The sequence below is a fragment of the Macaca fascicularis genome, chromosome 15 (assembly GCF_037993035.2).
Source record: "Macaca fascicularis isolate 582-1 chromosome 15, T2T-MFA8v1.1".
Taxonomy (NCBI): Eukaryota; Metazoa; Chordata; class Mammalia; order Primates; family Cercopithecidae; genus Macaca; species Macaca fascicularis.
The window spans coordinates 84492090-84508710 of NC_088389.1; the positions used below are offsets into that span (position 1 = coordinate 84492090).

General features: G+C 39.4%; 1 protein-coding gene across 13 annotated transcripts in view; it reads left to right on the plus strand.

Annotated features, from left to right (window-relative positions):
• NFIB (nuclear factor I B) overlaps positions 1-16621 on the plus strand; it is a 452087-nt gene that overhangs the window by 139495 nt on the left and 295971 nt on the right. The window lies entirely within an intron of this gene.

Genomic DNA, 16621 nt, shown 5'->3' on the forward strand with positions numbered 1-16621 from the left:
CTGGGAGACATCCCCCACTAGGGGCAGTCTGACACCCCACACCTCACAGGGTGGAGTACACCCCTGAGAGGAAGCTTCCAAAGCAAGAATCAGACAGGTACACTCGCTGTTCAGAAATATTCTACCTTCTGCAGCCTCTGCTGCTGATACCCAGGCAAACAGGGTCTGGAGTGGACCTCAAGCAATCTCCAACAGACCTACAGCTGAGGGTCCTGACTGTTAGAAGGAAAACTATCAAACAGGAAGGACACCTATACCAAAACCCCATCAGTACATCACCATCATCAAAGACCAGAGGCAGATAAAACCACAAAGATGGGGAAAAAGCAGGGCAGAAAAGCTGGAAATTCAAAAAATAAGAGTGCATCTCCCCCAGCAAAGGAGCGCAGCTCATCGCCAGCAACGGATCAAAGCTGGACGGAGAATGACTTTGACGAGATGAGAGAAGAAGGCTTCAGTCCATCAAATTTCTCAGAGCTAAAGGAGGAATTACGTACCCAGTGTAAAGAAACTAAAAATCTTGAAAAAAAAGTGGAAGAATTGATGGCTAGAGTAATTAATGCAGAGAAGGTCCTAAACGAAATGAAAGAGATGAAAACCATGACATGAGAAATACGTGACAAACGCACAAGCTTCAGTAACCGACTCGATCAACTGGAAGAAAGAGTATCAGCGATTGAGGATCAAATGAATGAAATGAAGCGAGAAGAGAAACCAAAAGAAAAAAGAAGAAAAAGAAATGAACAAAGCCTGCAAGAAGTATGAGACTATGTAAAAAGACCAAATCTACGTCTGATTGGGGTGCCTGAAAGTGAGGGGGAAAATGGAACCAAGTTGGAAAACACTCTTCAGGATATCATCCAGGAGAACTTCCCCAACCTAGTAGGGCAGGCCAACATTCAAATCCAGGAAATACAGAGAACGCCACAAAGATACTCCTCGAGAAGAGCAACTCCAAGACACATAATTGCCAGATTCACCAAAGTTGAAATGAAGGAAAAAATCTTAAGGGCAGCCAGAGAGAAAGGTCGGGTTACCCACAAAGGGAAGCCCATCAGACTAACAGAAGATCTCTCGGCAGAAACTCTCCAAGCCAGAAGAGAGTGGGGGCCAATATTCAACATTCTTAAAGAAAAGAATTTTAAACCCAGAATTTCATATCCAGCCAAACTAAGTTTCATAAGTGAAGGAGAAATAAAATCCTTTACAGATAAGCAAATGCTTAGAGATTTTGTCATCACTAGGCCTGCCTTACAAGAGACCCTGAAGGAAGCACTAAACATGGAAAGGAACAACTGGTACCAGCCATTGCAAAAACATGCCAAAATGTAAAGACCATCGAGGCTAGGAAGAAACTGCATCAACTAACGAGCAAAATAACCAGTTAATATAATGGCAGGATCAAGTTGACACATAACAATCTTAACCTTAAATGTAAATGGACTAAATGCTCCAATTAAAAGACACAGACTGGCAAACTGGATAAAGAGTCAAGACCCATCAGTCTGCTGTATTCAGGAGACCCATCTCACACGCAGAGACATACATAGGCTCAAAATAAAGGGATGGAGGAAGATTTACCAAGCAAATGAAGAACAAAAAAAAGCGGGGGTTGCAATACTAGTCTCTGATAAAACAGACTTTAAACCATCAAAGATCAAAAGAGACAAAGAAGGCCATTACATAATGGTAAAGGGATCAATTCAACAGGAAGAGCTAACTATCCTAAATATATATGCACCCAATACAGGAGCACCCAGATTCATAAAGCAAGTCCTTAGAGACTTACAAAGAGACTTAGACTCCCATACAATAATAATGGGAGACTTCAACACTCCACTGTCAACATTAGACAGATCAACGAGACAGAAAGTTAACAAGGATATCCAGGAATTGAACTCATCTCTGCAGCAAGCAGACCTAATAGACATCTATAGAACTCTCCACCCCAAATCAACAGAATGTACATTCTTCTCAGCACCACATCGTACTTACTCCAAAATTGACCACGTAATTGGAAGTAAAGCACTCCTCAGCAAATGTACAAGAACAGAAATTACAACAAACTGTCTCTCAGACCACAGTGCAATCAAACTAGAACTCAGGACTAAGAAACTCAATCAAAACTGCTCAACTACATGGAAACTGAACAACCTGCTCCTGAATGACTACTGGGTACATAATGAAATGAAGGCAGAAATAAAGATGTTCTTTGAAACCAATGAGAACAAAGATACAACATACCAGAATCTCTGGGACACATTTAAAGCAGTGTGTAGAGGGAAATTTATAGCACTAAATGCCCACAAGAGAAAGCAGGAAAGATCTAAAATTGACACTATAACATCGCAATTAAAAGAACTAGAGAAGCAAGAGCAATCACATTCGAAAGCTAGCAGAAGGCAAGAAATAACTAAGATCAGAGCAGAACTGAAGGAGATAGAGACACAAAAAACCCTCCAAAAAATCAATGAATCCAGGAGTTGGTTTTTTGAAAAGATCAACAAAATTGACAGACCACTAGCAAGACTAATAAAGAAGAAAAGAGAGAAGAATCAAATCGACGCAATTAAAAATGATAAAGGGGATATCACCACCAACCCCACAGAAATACAAACTACCATCAGAGAATACTATAAACACCTCTACGCAAATAAACTGGAAAATCTAGAAGAAATGGATAATTTCCTGGACACTTACACTCTTCCAAGACTAAACGAGGAAGAAGTTGAATCCCTGAATAGACCAATAGCAGGCTCTGAAATTGAGGCAATAATTAATAGCCTACCAACCAAAAAAAGTCCAGGACCAGATGGATTCACAGCTGAATTCTACCAGAGGTACAAGGAGGAGTTGGTACCATTCCTTCTGAAACTATTCCAATCAATAGAAAAAGAGGGAATCCTCCCTAACTCATTTTATGAGGCCAACATCATCCTGATACCAAAGCCTGGCAGAGACGCAACAAAAAAAGAGAATTTTAGACCAATATCCCTGATGAACATCGATGCAAAAATCCTCAATAAAATACTGGCAAACCAGATTCAGCAACACATCAAAAAGCTTATCCACCATGATCAAGTGGGCTTCATCCCAGGGATGCAAGACTGGTTCAACATTCGCAAATCAATAAACATAATCCAGCATATAAACAGAACCAAAGACAAGAACCACATGATTATCTCAATAGATGCAGAAAAGGCTTTTGACAAAATTCAACAGCCCTTCATGCTAAAAATGCTCAATAAATTCGGTATTGATGGAACGTACCTCAAAATAATAAGAGCTATTTATGACAAACCCACAGCCAATATCATACTGAATGGGCAAAAACTGGAAACATTCCCTTTGAAAACTGGCACAAGACAGGGATGCCCTCTCTCACCACTCCTATTCAACATAGTGTTGGAAGTTCTGGCAAGGGCAATTAGGCAAGAGAAAGAAATCAAGGGTATTCAGTTAGGAAAAGAAGAAGTCAAATTGTCCCTGTTTGCAGATGACATGATTGTATATTTAGAAAACCCCATTGTCTCAGCCCAAAATCTCCTTAAGCTGATAAGCAACTTCAGCAAAGTCTCAGGATACAAAATTAATGTGCAAAAATCACAAGCATTCTTATACACCAGTAACAGACAAACAGAGAGCCAAATCAGGAATGAACTTCCATTCACAATTGCTTCAAAGAGAATAAAATACCTAGGAATCCAACTTACAAGGGATGTAAAGGACCTCTTCAAGGAGAACTACAAACCACTGCTCAGTGAAATAAAAGAGGACACAAATGGAAGAACATACCATGCTCATGGTTAGGAAGAATCAATATCGTGAAAATGGCCATACTGCCCAAGGTAATTTATAGATTCAATGCCATCCCCATCAAGCTACCAATGAGTTTCTTCACAGAATTGGAAAAAACTGCTTTAAAGTTCATATGGAACCAAAAAAGAGCCCGCATCTCCAAGACAATCCTAAGTCAAAAGAACAAAGCTGGAGGCATCATGCTACCTGACTTCAAACTATACTACAAGGCTACAGTAACCAAAACAGCATGGTACTGGTACCGAAACAGAGATATAGACCAATGGAACAGAACAGAGTCCTCAGAAATAATACCACACATCTACAGCCATCTGATCTTTGACAAACCTGAGAGAAACAAGAAATGGGGAAAGGATTCCCTATTTAATAAATGGTGCTGGGAAAATTGGCTAGCCATAAGTAGAAAGCTGAAACTGGATCCTTTCCTTACTCCTTATACGAAAATTAATTCAAGATGGATTAGAGACTTAAATGTTAGACCTAATACCATAAAAATCCTAGAGGAAAACCTAGGTAGTACCATTCAGGACATAGGCATGGGCAAAGACTTCATGTCTAAAACACCAAAAGCAACAGCAGCAAAAGCCAAAATTCACAAATGGGATCTTATTAAACTAAAGAGCTTCTGCACAGCAAAAGAAACTACCATCAGAGTGAACAGGCAACCTACAGAATGGGAGAAAATTTTTGCAATCTACTCATCTGACAAAGGGCTAATATCCAGAACCTACAAAGAACTCAAACAAATTTACAAGAAAAAAACAAACAACCCCATCAAAAAGTGGGCAAAGGATATGAACAGACATTTCTCAAAAGAAGACATTCATACAGCCAACAGACACATGAAAAAATGCTCATCATCACTGGCCATCAGAGAAATGCAAATCAAAACCACAATGAGATACCATCTCACACCAGTTAGAATGGCGATCATTAAAAAGTCAGGAAACAACAGGTGCTGGAGAGGATGTGGAGAAATAGGAATGCTTTTACACTGTTGGTGGGATTGTAAACTAGTTCAACCATTATGGAAAACAGTATGGCGATTCCTCAAGGATCTAGAACTAGATGTACCATATGACCCAGCCATCCCATTACTGGGTATATACCCAAAGGATTATAAATTATGCTGCTATAAAGACACATGCACACGTATGTTTATTGCAGCACTATTCACAATAGCAAAGACTTGGAATCAACCCAAATGTCCATCAGTGACAGATTGGATTAAGAAAATGTGGCACATATACACCATGGAATACTATGCAGCCATCAAAAAGGATGAGTTTGTGTCCTTTGTAGGGACATGGATGCAGCTGGAAACCATCATTCTTAGCAAACTATCACAAGAACAGAAAACCAAACACTGCATGTTCTCACTCATAGGTGGGAACTGAACAATGAGATCACTTGGACTCGGGAAGGGGAACATCACACACCGGGGCCTATCATGGGGAGGGGGGAGGGGGGAGGATTGCATTGGGAGTTATACCTGATGTAAATGACGAGTTGATGGGTGCACCACACCAACATGGCACAAGTATACATATGTAACAAACCTGCACGTTATGCACATGTACCCTACAACTTAAAGTATAATAATAATAAATAAATTAAAAATAAATAAATAAAAAATAAAAAATAAAAATAAATAAAAATTTCCCAACAAAAAAAAAAAAAGAAAAGAAAATGGTAGAATCTCCTTTTGTAATTAAAGCTGAATAGTATTCCATTGTAAAAATAAATAAATAAATAAATAAAAATAAAAAAAATAAAAAAAAAAAATGAAGAAAATGTGGCACATATTCACCATGGAATACTGTGCAGCCATAAAAAAGGATGAGTTCATGCCCTTTGTAGGGACATGGATGAAGCTAGAAACCATCATTCTCAGAAACTATCACAAGGACAGAAAACCAAACACCACATGTTCTCACTCATAGGTGGGAATTGAACAGTAAGAACACATGGACACAGGGTGGGGAATATCAGAAACCGGGGCTTGTCGTGGGGTGGGGGAAGGGAGGAGGGATAGCATTAGGAGATATACCTAATGTAAATGATGAGTTAACGGGTGCAGCACACCAACATGACACACGTATACGTATGTAACAAACCTGCACTTTTTGCACATGTACCCTAGAACTTAAAGTATAATGAAAAAACTAAAAATAAAAATGAAATTTTGTATAGTAAAAAAATAAAATAAAATAAAATAAAAAATAAAATGTTTAGAAACAGAAAATGTTGTTTGAAAGAAACTTTTGAGATCATCTGATTTTGCAGTTCTTGATCCAAAGCTACACGCTAGGATCACTGGAGAAGCTTTTAAACAATACGATGTTCAGGCCCCAACCCTTACGTTTCTGATTTAATTGGTCTCTGATATAGCCCCAGCATGAAAAATTTTAAAAACTTCCTTGTAATTCTAATATACATCCAGGTTTGAAACCATTGATCTAGTTGTTCCTTTTTTTTTTAATTACAAGGCATGTCATATACACAAATAGTGAAAATATATTTTAAAACTATGTATTTACAACCTAGATTGAACACGTAAACTTATTGCCACATTCGTTTTATTTTTGTTTTTTAAGAAATACAATGTTACAGATATCCATAGACTTCCTCATCCACTATCAAATCCCATTGCCTCTCCTCCATTTCCAGAGGCAATTGCTATCTAGAAGTTGGTCATATCCTCCCCATTCATAATTTTTATATGTTTACTATATAGGTATATACACTTTTGATTGTTTTAAAATTTTGTACACATAACATATGCATTCTTTGGCATTTTTCCCTACCTCCCTCCCTCCTTCCTTCCTTCCTTCTTTCTCTCCCTCCCTCCCTTCCCTCCTTAATTTCTCTCTCTCTCTCTTTCTCTTCCTCTCTTTGTTTCTTTATTTCTCTTTTGAAAAGGTCTCATTCTGTTGCCCACACTGTAATGCAGTGGCGTGATCACAGTTCACTTCAGCCTCAAGCTCCCAGGCTCAATTAATCCTCCCACCCCAGCCTCCTCCATGTAGCTGGGACTACAGGTGTATACCACCACACCTGGCTGCATTTTGCTTTTCTTACTCAACATCATGCTTTTGCAACTCATCCTTGTAATTCAAGCTCATTAATTTTAACTGTAGTATCCTATAATACTTTTATACATTCCCTTACTGATGGGCATCTAAATTGTTTTTCTCCTTTTGTTTTGCTTGGATTTTGGTATGATAAAAATACCGTGGTGGACATTTTTGTGCTTGTCTTCTTGAGCACACAGAAACAAGCTTCTCTAGGGCAGAGCTTATATACAATTCTGTATACAGTGCCTCACAGTTGGGTAGAAGATGTGGAACCTAAGGTGACCACAGCCCCCTAGATGGGGGACCTAAGGTGACCACCTCCTGCTGTGAACAGCCTCCTCAGCTTACCCCAATGTGCTCTATGAATATTATCCTTCTCTATGTATGTCATAATGGGGAAATTGGAAAACACTGCCCCACGAAATATACCTAGAAGTGGCCATCCTGTGTTGTAGAGTAAGCACACTTAATTAACTCTGTAAATATTGCTAAATCATTCTAAGAATTATTGTACCAATCCCCATGCCTAACTTGTCAGACTGGAAAATTTTTTGCTAGTCTGATAGATGTGAAATGATATCTTGTCTTAATTTGCATTTTCCTAATAAGTTAGAAAGTATTTTCATATGTTTACTGGCGTATGTTTATAGCTTATGAATCCTCAATTTCTATCCTTTGCTCATTTTTCCATTGAGTTGCTTGTCTCCTCTTCTCACTGATTAGTAATGACTGTATGTATTCTGGATACTAATATTGTGTTGGTTATATGCATTGCAAATATTTTACTCCAGTAGCTGGCTTATATTTAACTTTATTTTAGAATCACTTTTCTTAAAAGTTTTTATTTTTTAGTTATGTTTCAAGTGAAGAAATGTGAGGCTCTTGGTTGCATAGTAATATTTTAGTACCAAATGATGTCACCGTGCTTGCTACTCTAAAGCCATATAGCAAGATTGAAAAGAACGGTCGTCTGAACCCAAGATTACACAGGTCTTCTATATCTGCTTCTACTAGTTACTGGCAAAAGCCAGTATAAAAAATAATTTGTTCACATTGGTTACTTAATTACCTGATTAAACTGACACATAGGGATGAACAATTAGTCACCTAGCACCAAGTCATACACCTGTTTAGTGCCAAAGCTGTCAGAATCTCACACCATTTCCCAAAGTTTGTTCTGTGGAACCCTAGTCCTTGAAAAGCATTCCGTGGTCAATTTTATTTACATTTTGTCTCCTCTTAAAACTTCAGAGTTTACAGTGTGATATTAAAAGTTGTGTTAAGTCTTGCAATTAAAACGCAACCGACTTTCCTTTAATGAGCATTTTCTAAACATATTTGTCTGTGGAACCCTCCTTTGCTATGGAGCACCTGATAACACACCAAGGAACTGATATTCTGTGGAACGGATTTTGAGAATTTCTACATTTAAAAATATTCCCCTTCAGTCTCCAAAGCTGTCTTCCCCTGGGCTGGTACTTTGTCTATACAATCTAATAAATATATAAAAATAGAAGCACTAACATTCATCATACTGAACTTTAAACACTGGTGTATAGTAAAGAGATTCTACTGGCTTAAAGTAGAAATAATAACACTGATTTTGTCCCCTAATAGGCTGTCATGAGTTACTCTGTGAGAATGCATGATAAAAATATTTCTGCCCCCTTTATGAGCATCTCTTTAAAAATGTGGAAATTATTGTGGTGCATGGTATTATGATCAATTCTTGGGGCCCGTAGGGTAAGATAGGGCTCTTCAGAAGGGTGTGTCACTCACCTGAGGACCTAGAGTCCTAAGGCAGGAGATAGGAACTCGGAAGTTGGACTTTTGCTAGGGGCAGAGTTTCTTGCTGGACTCTGTTCTTTTGAGTTCAGAATTTAAGAAACTAACTCATCCAAGCATATGCTCCTAAGTAGTGGGTACTAAGATATTTGGGAACTTAGGCTTTCAAGGTCTGGAGAGCAAGGTATCCTCATGAGTCAGGAGTAGGAGGCAGATCTTTGCTACATATATTTCTCTACATTTAAATTTTGGACAAGCATATATAATATATACTCAAAAACTTAATCAGTGAAATTATTAATGAATGACTAGATTTCATCTACTGATTCAGCACATTTATCAGAATTCCACTGTTTCACTGAGTGTGGTGGTCACCCCTGTAATCCCAGCACTTTGGGAGGCCAAGGTGGGTAGATCACCTGAGGTCAGGAGTTTGAGACCAACCTGGATAACATGGCGAAACCCTATCTCTACTAAACATATAAAAATTAGCCGGGTGCCTTGGAACATGCCTGTAATCCTAACTACTCAAAAGGCTGAGACAGAAGAATCACTTGAACTCAGGAGATGGAGGTTTCAGTGAGCCGAGATTGCAGCACTGCACTCCAGCCTGGGTGACAGAAGAAAGACTCTGTTTCAAAAAAAAAAAAAAAAACGAAAAGATTCCACTGTGTCTCTGATCCCATATTAGAAATGATGACAACCATGAAAGTAGAAAATGCCTGTGAAGAAGTGATTTACAAAAGATATATATAGACAAATATATAAATTGTACTGATGCTTAGAAAAATGGCAATAACATATACCTAAATGTTAACTGTGTTGGTCTCTAAATTGCTAGGAATATTGGTGGGTTTTTTTTTCCTTCCTTCTAATTAAGAATTGTCTATATTATTCATATTAACATATGTGACATTTCAAATAATTTTTAAAAGTTAATTTTATTTTTAGATGTATAAGAAAAATATTTTTATGTAAGTATGCCAGATGCAGAGATAATTTTACAAATCATATGTGTTTTGCAAAGGCCTTCCAACCCCCTCTGTATGATGGCTGCATCATCTATAATAACTGGCCACAAATTTTCACTATCATAGTCAGAAGAAGGCGGTTTGAAAGTTAGTGATATCCACAAGGTTTGTAAATAGATAGACTGTGAGGCTTGGGTCCCAAGTTTGCCAGTTACTATGCTGCCTGACCTTGGTTAAGTTCCTTAGCCTCTCTGAGCTTTAGTTTCCTCATCTGCTGAGTGGGTAAAATAATGACACCAACCCCCATAGGAGTTTTGTGAGGATGAGATAAGAATTCATCAAAGCCCTGAGCCCAGTGGCTAGCCCTGGGGATTGTTAGCTCTTACTAGGAGTTTGAGTCCAAGACCTTCAGCTAAGTTGGAGCGAATGCCTCGTATTTGATACCGACAAATCAGCATGCCTACGTACTTAGAGAGGCTACTTACCTGAAAATCAAGATGTGAACTGGCTTTGGAGAGCAAAGTACTGTAAAATACTCAAGAGAAGGGTTAACTTTTTTTTTTCTACAATAAGATTTAGGAAAAAGAGAAGGTGACAGGGTGAAAATCAATCAAACGATCTTGGACACGAGGGGTAGTGTGACCTATGGGAAGGAGATAAATGCAAGGAGTGTAAAGCTACTGATCAGACAAAACAAAAAGGGTATGAAAGAGAGGGTTTGATACCAGGCCATGAATAGAATTTCAGGAAAATGAATGATGATATGGGATTACCATGTTATAAATCAATGAGGTGACTGAGATGATATCATAAACCAGAAGAACAAAATTCAAATAGATATTAATGACACCTGACCTTGGATATTAACCTTCAACGTAGTCATTTGTAATGTAATATCCCTGGTTGGACTACTCTATTACCATATGGTTCTTTTTTTGAGGAGAGGAAGTGGCAAGGATCAGGTTTGGAAAGGAGAAAAATAAAAGCAATTTAAAACAGGACATTTGGGCTTTGAAAGCAAAGGGGTTTGGAAAGGTTCGAAAGCGCTGAGGCTGAGCTATCAAGTATCATGGTGGTGTCAGGTTTGTTTTCTGGGAAATATTTGAACTAATTTTATCAGCAGCATTTCTCTTAGGCTATTTACTACCTGAATATTTGTCAAGGCCTCTAGAGGAGGGAGCCAAATATGTACATCTGAAATTCTTTCTATTTGGAGCACAACTTGGGTGGGGAAGGCTCTCTTGTAACAGGGGTGGGGAGCTGACAGTAGATGTTGCTGCGAGAAAGATGAGATTTCGGGAGCTGTCATCAGGATTGCGACTTCTGGTTGCAGTCGATATTTTTCCAAATGCCAACCACACAAGGATTTAAAAGAATGTGCAAAGAAGCATGTGGCGTGCTCCTCATGAAGCAAGAGCGGGCTAAGTGGCTCGCTTAGCATCACGCCCCCTAGCCAATCACAAGCCTGGGCACCCCGGCCTTTTCTCTGCAAGGCCTTGGCCACATGCCCTCCTATACAATTGTGAGGAGATTGGATGAAACACGATGGTATTTAAAGCGCTCTTCCATGGCGCTCTTGCAGTTGTAAGATTTCCCAAGAGACAGTTGCCAAGATTATGTTCTTTCCCACTGACTTTTAATTTGTAAATTGTAATGGGCTCCCCTTTAGATATGGCAATATAGGTCGCATTCACAAGGTGGCCAGAGAATAGATGATGCCATGTAAATCTTCAGGGTACACTCTCTGCCATGATGAAAGGTGCAGGAAAATGCAAAGTGATCAAATTCTCTTACGGTCGGGCATGATGTTTGCAGAAACTCTGGTCTTAAAAGAGATCTGTTATCAACTATGTTCTTAATGGAAGTTGAAAAAGAATCACATAATTTTGTTTAAAAGTAAACCACCCTTATAAAGGAAGAAGAAACAAATCAACCACTGGACCATGTTTCTCTTTATATTTTTACCCACACTCATCATGCAAACCATGCTGGCAGCTTTCCCAGATTCTTAGCACCGCCTTGACACTCTTTTCTCTCCTCCCAGTGTAACAGCCCTATTTGAATTATTAATTCTAGAATACCTCCTTCCTTTCAATCCAGGAGGCAAACAGATCCACCCTTTCCAGGCACCAAAAACATAATCAATAGTATACTAGGATATACCTGTATTTCAGTATCAGGGCCCTCAAAAAAGGAGATTAATTTGAGAGTTACTCAGTAACTATCCTATGAATAAAACTGTGAACAGATTTACTAAGCAATTAAACTTCACAAATTAGATAAGTTGCAGCTATTCCTCATTGAATTTGCTACTGAGCTTTCTTTATTAAACTGTAGGTAAGAGTTTCAGAGACAGAGTGAACCTATTACCTTTCATTTTCTATTTTTTTGTCATATTCCTTTTGCCTAATAATCCCCTTCTTGAGAGTTCCACATTGGTTTTATTAAGGCCAAGGCTAAGCTGATATTACTTAGCTACTTCTCTCCAAATTGTGCCATATACTGTTGGGAGGCTTCCAGATACTCAGCCTGAGAAACTAAATATTCAAGACATCTAGTATCATCAGGATGTTTTTTTCTGCAAAAGCTTCTACCATCCCTTGCTTTACTTGCTTGCTTTTTCTTCCTGGGCTTTCATTCTCTATTTTTTGCATTTCTCTAGTAGCACAGCTACAGTTCATTTATTCCAATAATCTTTCTTGATGTGTAATAGTCCCTTGGGTGAATATATGACTTTCTGTTGTTGTTGTTGTTGTTGTTGTTGTTATCCTATTGATAGACACAGATTGGTTCCATTTGGGGGCTCTTACAAACAGTGCTGCTAAGAACTTCCTTGCACATGTAATGTACTACCCTCATGCAAGAGTTTATTGAGGATTTTTACTGAGGGTGTGCCTGTCTTACTATATAATGCCAAACTATTTTCCAAAATGGTAGTTCCAAACAATTCCCTATTGAGCCAGGCTGCATGTCAGGCTCTGAGCTGGCCCTGTGGCCAGCAAAATATATTCACCTCTCTCCCCTGACAGTGCAACAGTGCTTATTTATATTCTGCTGGAAAGAGTGGATCGGTCATCTTCCAAATAAATAAGAACCTAAGAACCACAAATGGAGAGACTCCTATCTTCTCTCTCTCTCTCTCTCTCTCTCTCTCTCTCTCTCTATCACTTTCTGCCTCCCTGTTGCGGTCAACAATTGTACAGAAGCTGCACATTCCTTGCTGTGTTCTCAAACATGAGATAGTTATTCATCCACTCCTCAAGAAGCCTCTTCTTTGCTTTGAAAAGGATTGCCTTCTGGAGGGTATCTCCAAGACTTTATAACTCCTTTAGGAAGCTAACTCAACAATTCAGCTAGTAGTGACTGGGTACCTACTAGAGGCCAGTTGCCTTTTTCTCTGCCCTCAGGAACTTTAGATTTTAATGGGAGAGACAAGTTAGTCAAAAGCAAACTACAAGGGCCTATTTTAACTTCCCTTTTAAAAAACCAACGAACAAATCCTCAGGTTTTTAGCCTTTTTTCCAGCTAAGCCAGGCATGAAAGGTTGGTGTTCCATGCAAAACATCTTGGTACCACTCTCTTAGTTGCCCTCTGCAAGGGACTTGAATTAGGAGCACTCAAAATGTTTCACCCTTATTCATTCATTCATTCAATTGATATTTTTGTGAGTGGCTGCTATGCGCAAGGCACTGTTGTAGTACCCTGCCCTTTCAGAGCTTACATTCTAGTAAACATGAATTTCCACTGGGTTCTCTCATTGCTTCTCCAGATACTGTTCTTGCCTGATGTTGCCTTAATTGCCCCAGGTCCCAATTACATTATTGGCCTGTCCTAGGCCCTAGATGAAAAATTTCCTCTTCCACACAGTGCACACTTACTTTTAGTCACAAAATGACACCAGCTGCCTGGATGTATTTGTACCATGTATGTCTATGACTTCCTTAGATCTCCCAGACATTGGTCCAAAGTAATGATAATTGCTATTTAAAAAATAGTTACAGTTTAGAAAATGCTTTTCAAGCCAAGTGTGGTGGCTCACACCTGTAATCTTAGCACTTTAGGAGGCTAAGACAACCAGATCACGTGAGTCCAGGAGTTCCAGACCAACCTAGGCAACATGGCAAACCCCCCATGGCAAAACCCCATCTCTACAAAAATTAAAAAATTAGCTGGGCATGGTGGTGTATGCCTATGGTCTCAGCTATTCAGGAGGCTGAGGTGGGGGGATTGCTTGAGCCCAGGAGGTGGAGGTTGCAATGAGTCAAGATTGCATCACTGCACTCCAGCCTGGATGACAGAGGGAGACTCTGTCTCAAAAAGAAAAAAGAAAAAGAAATGCAAGAAAATATGTTTTTGCATCCATAATTGTGTACAGATTCACACCAAATATAGAAGGTATACAAATAGGCGTTATTACAATTATCTTTTTTTTTTTTTTTTTTTTCCTGAGACGGAGTCTCGCTCTGTTGCCCAGGCTAGAGTGCAGTGGCGCGATCTCGGCTCACTGCAACCTCTGCCTCCTGGCACAGGAAATCAGATGAATAATGAAGGAGGAAAATCTAAGGTTAGGGAACAGGGGCCTCCACTCAGTGTGGAGGAGATTTGGGTGCTAGAAGAACAGATGAGGTGAATTAGTAACAGCACCTAACTTCCACCACTTTGAGTTCAAATCCCTGCTTGGCCCCTTCCTGGTTGTGTGGCTTTGTGCAGTCACTGAGATTCTTTTTCAAAGAAACAGGGATGGCAATACCTCCTCTGCAGAGTGATTGTGTGGATGAGAGATCATGTGTAAAAAAGCACCATGCTCCCGGTCATTGCTACTCTCCAAAATAGTTTAATATGTGGGCAAAAGGATAGAGGCAGGGGTGGTCCAGGAAAGATAAGAACAGCATTTTTTAAAATTTATTAGACAGCTGCTTCCTGTAATTTGTTATCATAAATGAAGAGCTCGCTCTAATCATTTCCCACGTATCCTCAGTGTTCTTGACTCTAGGAGGATTACGTGACTTCCTTGTTTTCTATATGGATAAATTCGGAATTGATGCAAAATGAATGAAGACATTTCCCTTTGGTTTTAACCTGTGCCGATACATTTTTCTATTTACATCACCATTTTATTGGACCAAAATCTGGCAAAAGTATCAGGCAAGCATCAGTCCCTAGTTTGTTTTTACATTTTGCCTTTAGCCCTCAGCTCTGAATTCCCCTTTTGTAACCCCCTTCATCTCCTCAGTGATTGTGGTTGAACTGGCTTTCCCTTGCTTCCATGGGGCTTCTCATGGTGGAAGACCCAGAAGCATTGCAGACCTTGGTAAAAGGGAGTTTTGTGGTGCTGCCTATCATTCAAAATTTTCCACTAACTTGTAGTAGCAGAGGTGAGTCTATTTATTGGATTGAGTCCATTATTTTAAATATGTTTAGAAAATTGTACATTATTTGAATAAGAAGTAATGGCAGAAGCCAGAAATATTCCTATATCCTGTTCCCAATGGGTCAAATGAGACTTTGTTTTTTTTAATTAAAAAAAAAAAAATTCTGATTAGGTGTGGTGGCTCATGCCTGTAATCCCAGTACTTTGGGAGGCCGAGGTGGGCAGATCACCTGAGGTTAGGAGTTCAAGAACAGCGTGGCCAACATGGTGAAACCCTGTCTCTACTAAAAATACAAAAACTAGCTGTGCGTGGTGGCAGGCACCTGTAATTCCAGCTACTTGGGAGGCTGAGGTAGGAGAATTGCTTGAACCCAGGAGGCGGATGTTGCAGTGAGCCAAGATTGTGCCATTGCACTCCAACCTGGGTGACAAAAGCAAAACTCGGTCTCCAAAAATAAAGAAATAATTAAAATCTGACAACCTAAGAAGAAAAAGAAGGAAATTCTGCAGTGTGAATGTAAATTAAGCTCTCTGGCAACCCTCTCATGCAGAGCCAAAGTGACGATATAATACCACAGTGACATAAGGATTTTGAGACCCTTAATGAGTCAGGTTATTTACAAAACATTATTCTTATTTTCATTAAAATAGCCAGTAAGTGGGGAATTTTCACCTGCATTCAGATCTTACAGCACACCACAAATAGTCTTTTATGTCTCAGCTGGTGAAACCATAAAGAGGTTGTTATTTTACAGAACAGCTTTTCACAGAAACATAATTCAATTTTAAGAAAATGAATATGAAATAAAATACCTGTTCCTGCTCTTTCAATAGCTCTGTCTTCCCACTCCCATCCTGCTCAAACTTCCTTTATCCTTCCCTATAAAAGGCCTCAGGAGTTTCAGCTTGTCTCAGCAAACAATTGTCATTCATTGTTTGATATTAGAGAGAGAGTCATGAAGGGACGACATGGGGTGAAGTAATAAATGTACGGAGAGAGATACACCAGATGGTGAGATATACTGAGAGGTGATTGGTTATAAGTTCTGAGCCCTCTCTTTGAAGTAATTCCATCATCAACAGGTTATGAATACTTGTGAACTCTGCTTGTGTAATACAGATAGCAACAATGCATGCCTCTCTATCATCTCAAATGCCTTTCTTCTTTGTTAATTGTGGGAGGCTTGCATCCTTCTTAATGACGCTGAACGTTAAGAATTTTTCACATTTGGCAGGGCGCGGTGGCTCACTTCTGTAATCCCAGCACTTTGGGAGGCCGAGGCGGGTGGATCACCTGAGGTCAGGAGTTCAAGACCAGCCTGACCAACATGGAGAAACCCCGTCTCTACTAAAAATACAAAATTAGCCAGGCATGGTGGCACATGCCTGTAATCCCAGCTACTCAGGAGGCTGAGGCAGGAGAATCGCTTGAACCCAGGAGGCAGAGGTTGCAGTGAGCCGAGATCATATCATTGCACTCCAGCCTGGGCAAAAAGAGCAAAACTCCGTCTCAAAAAAAAAAAAGAATTTTTCACATCAAAACCGATGTCAAATCAAATCAGAAGTACAAGGTGCTGTCGGGTGTGGTGACTCACGCC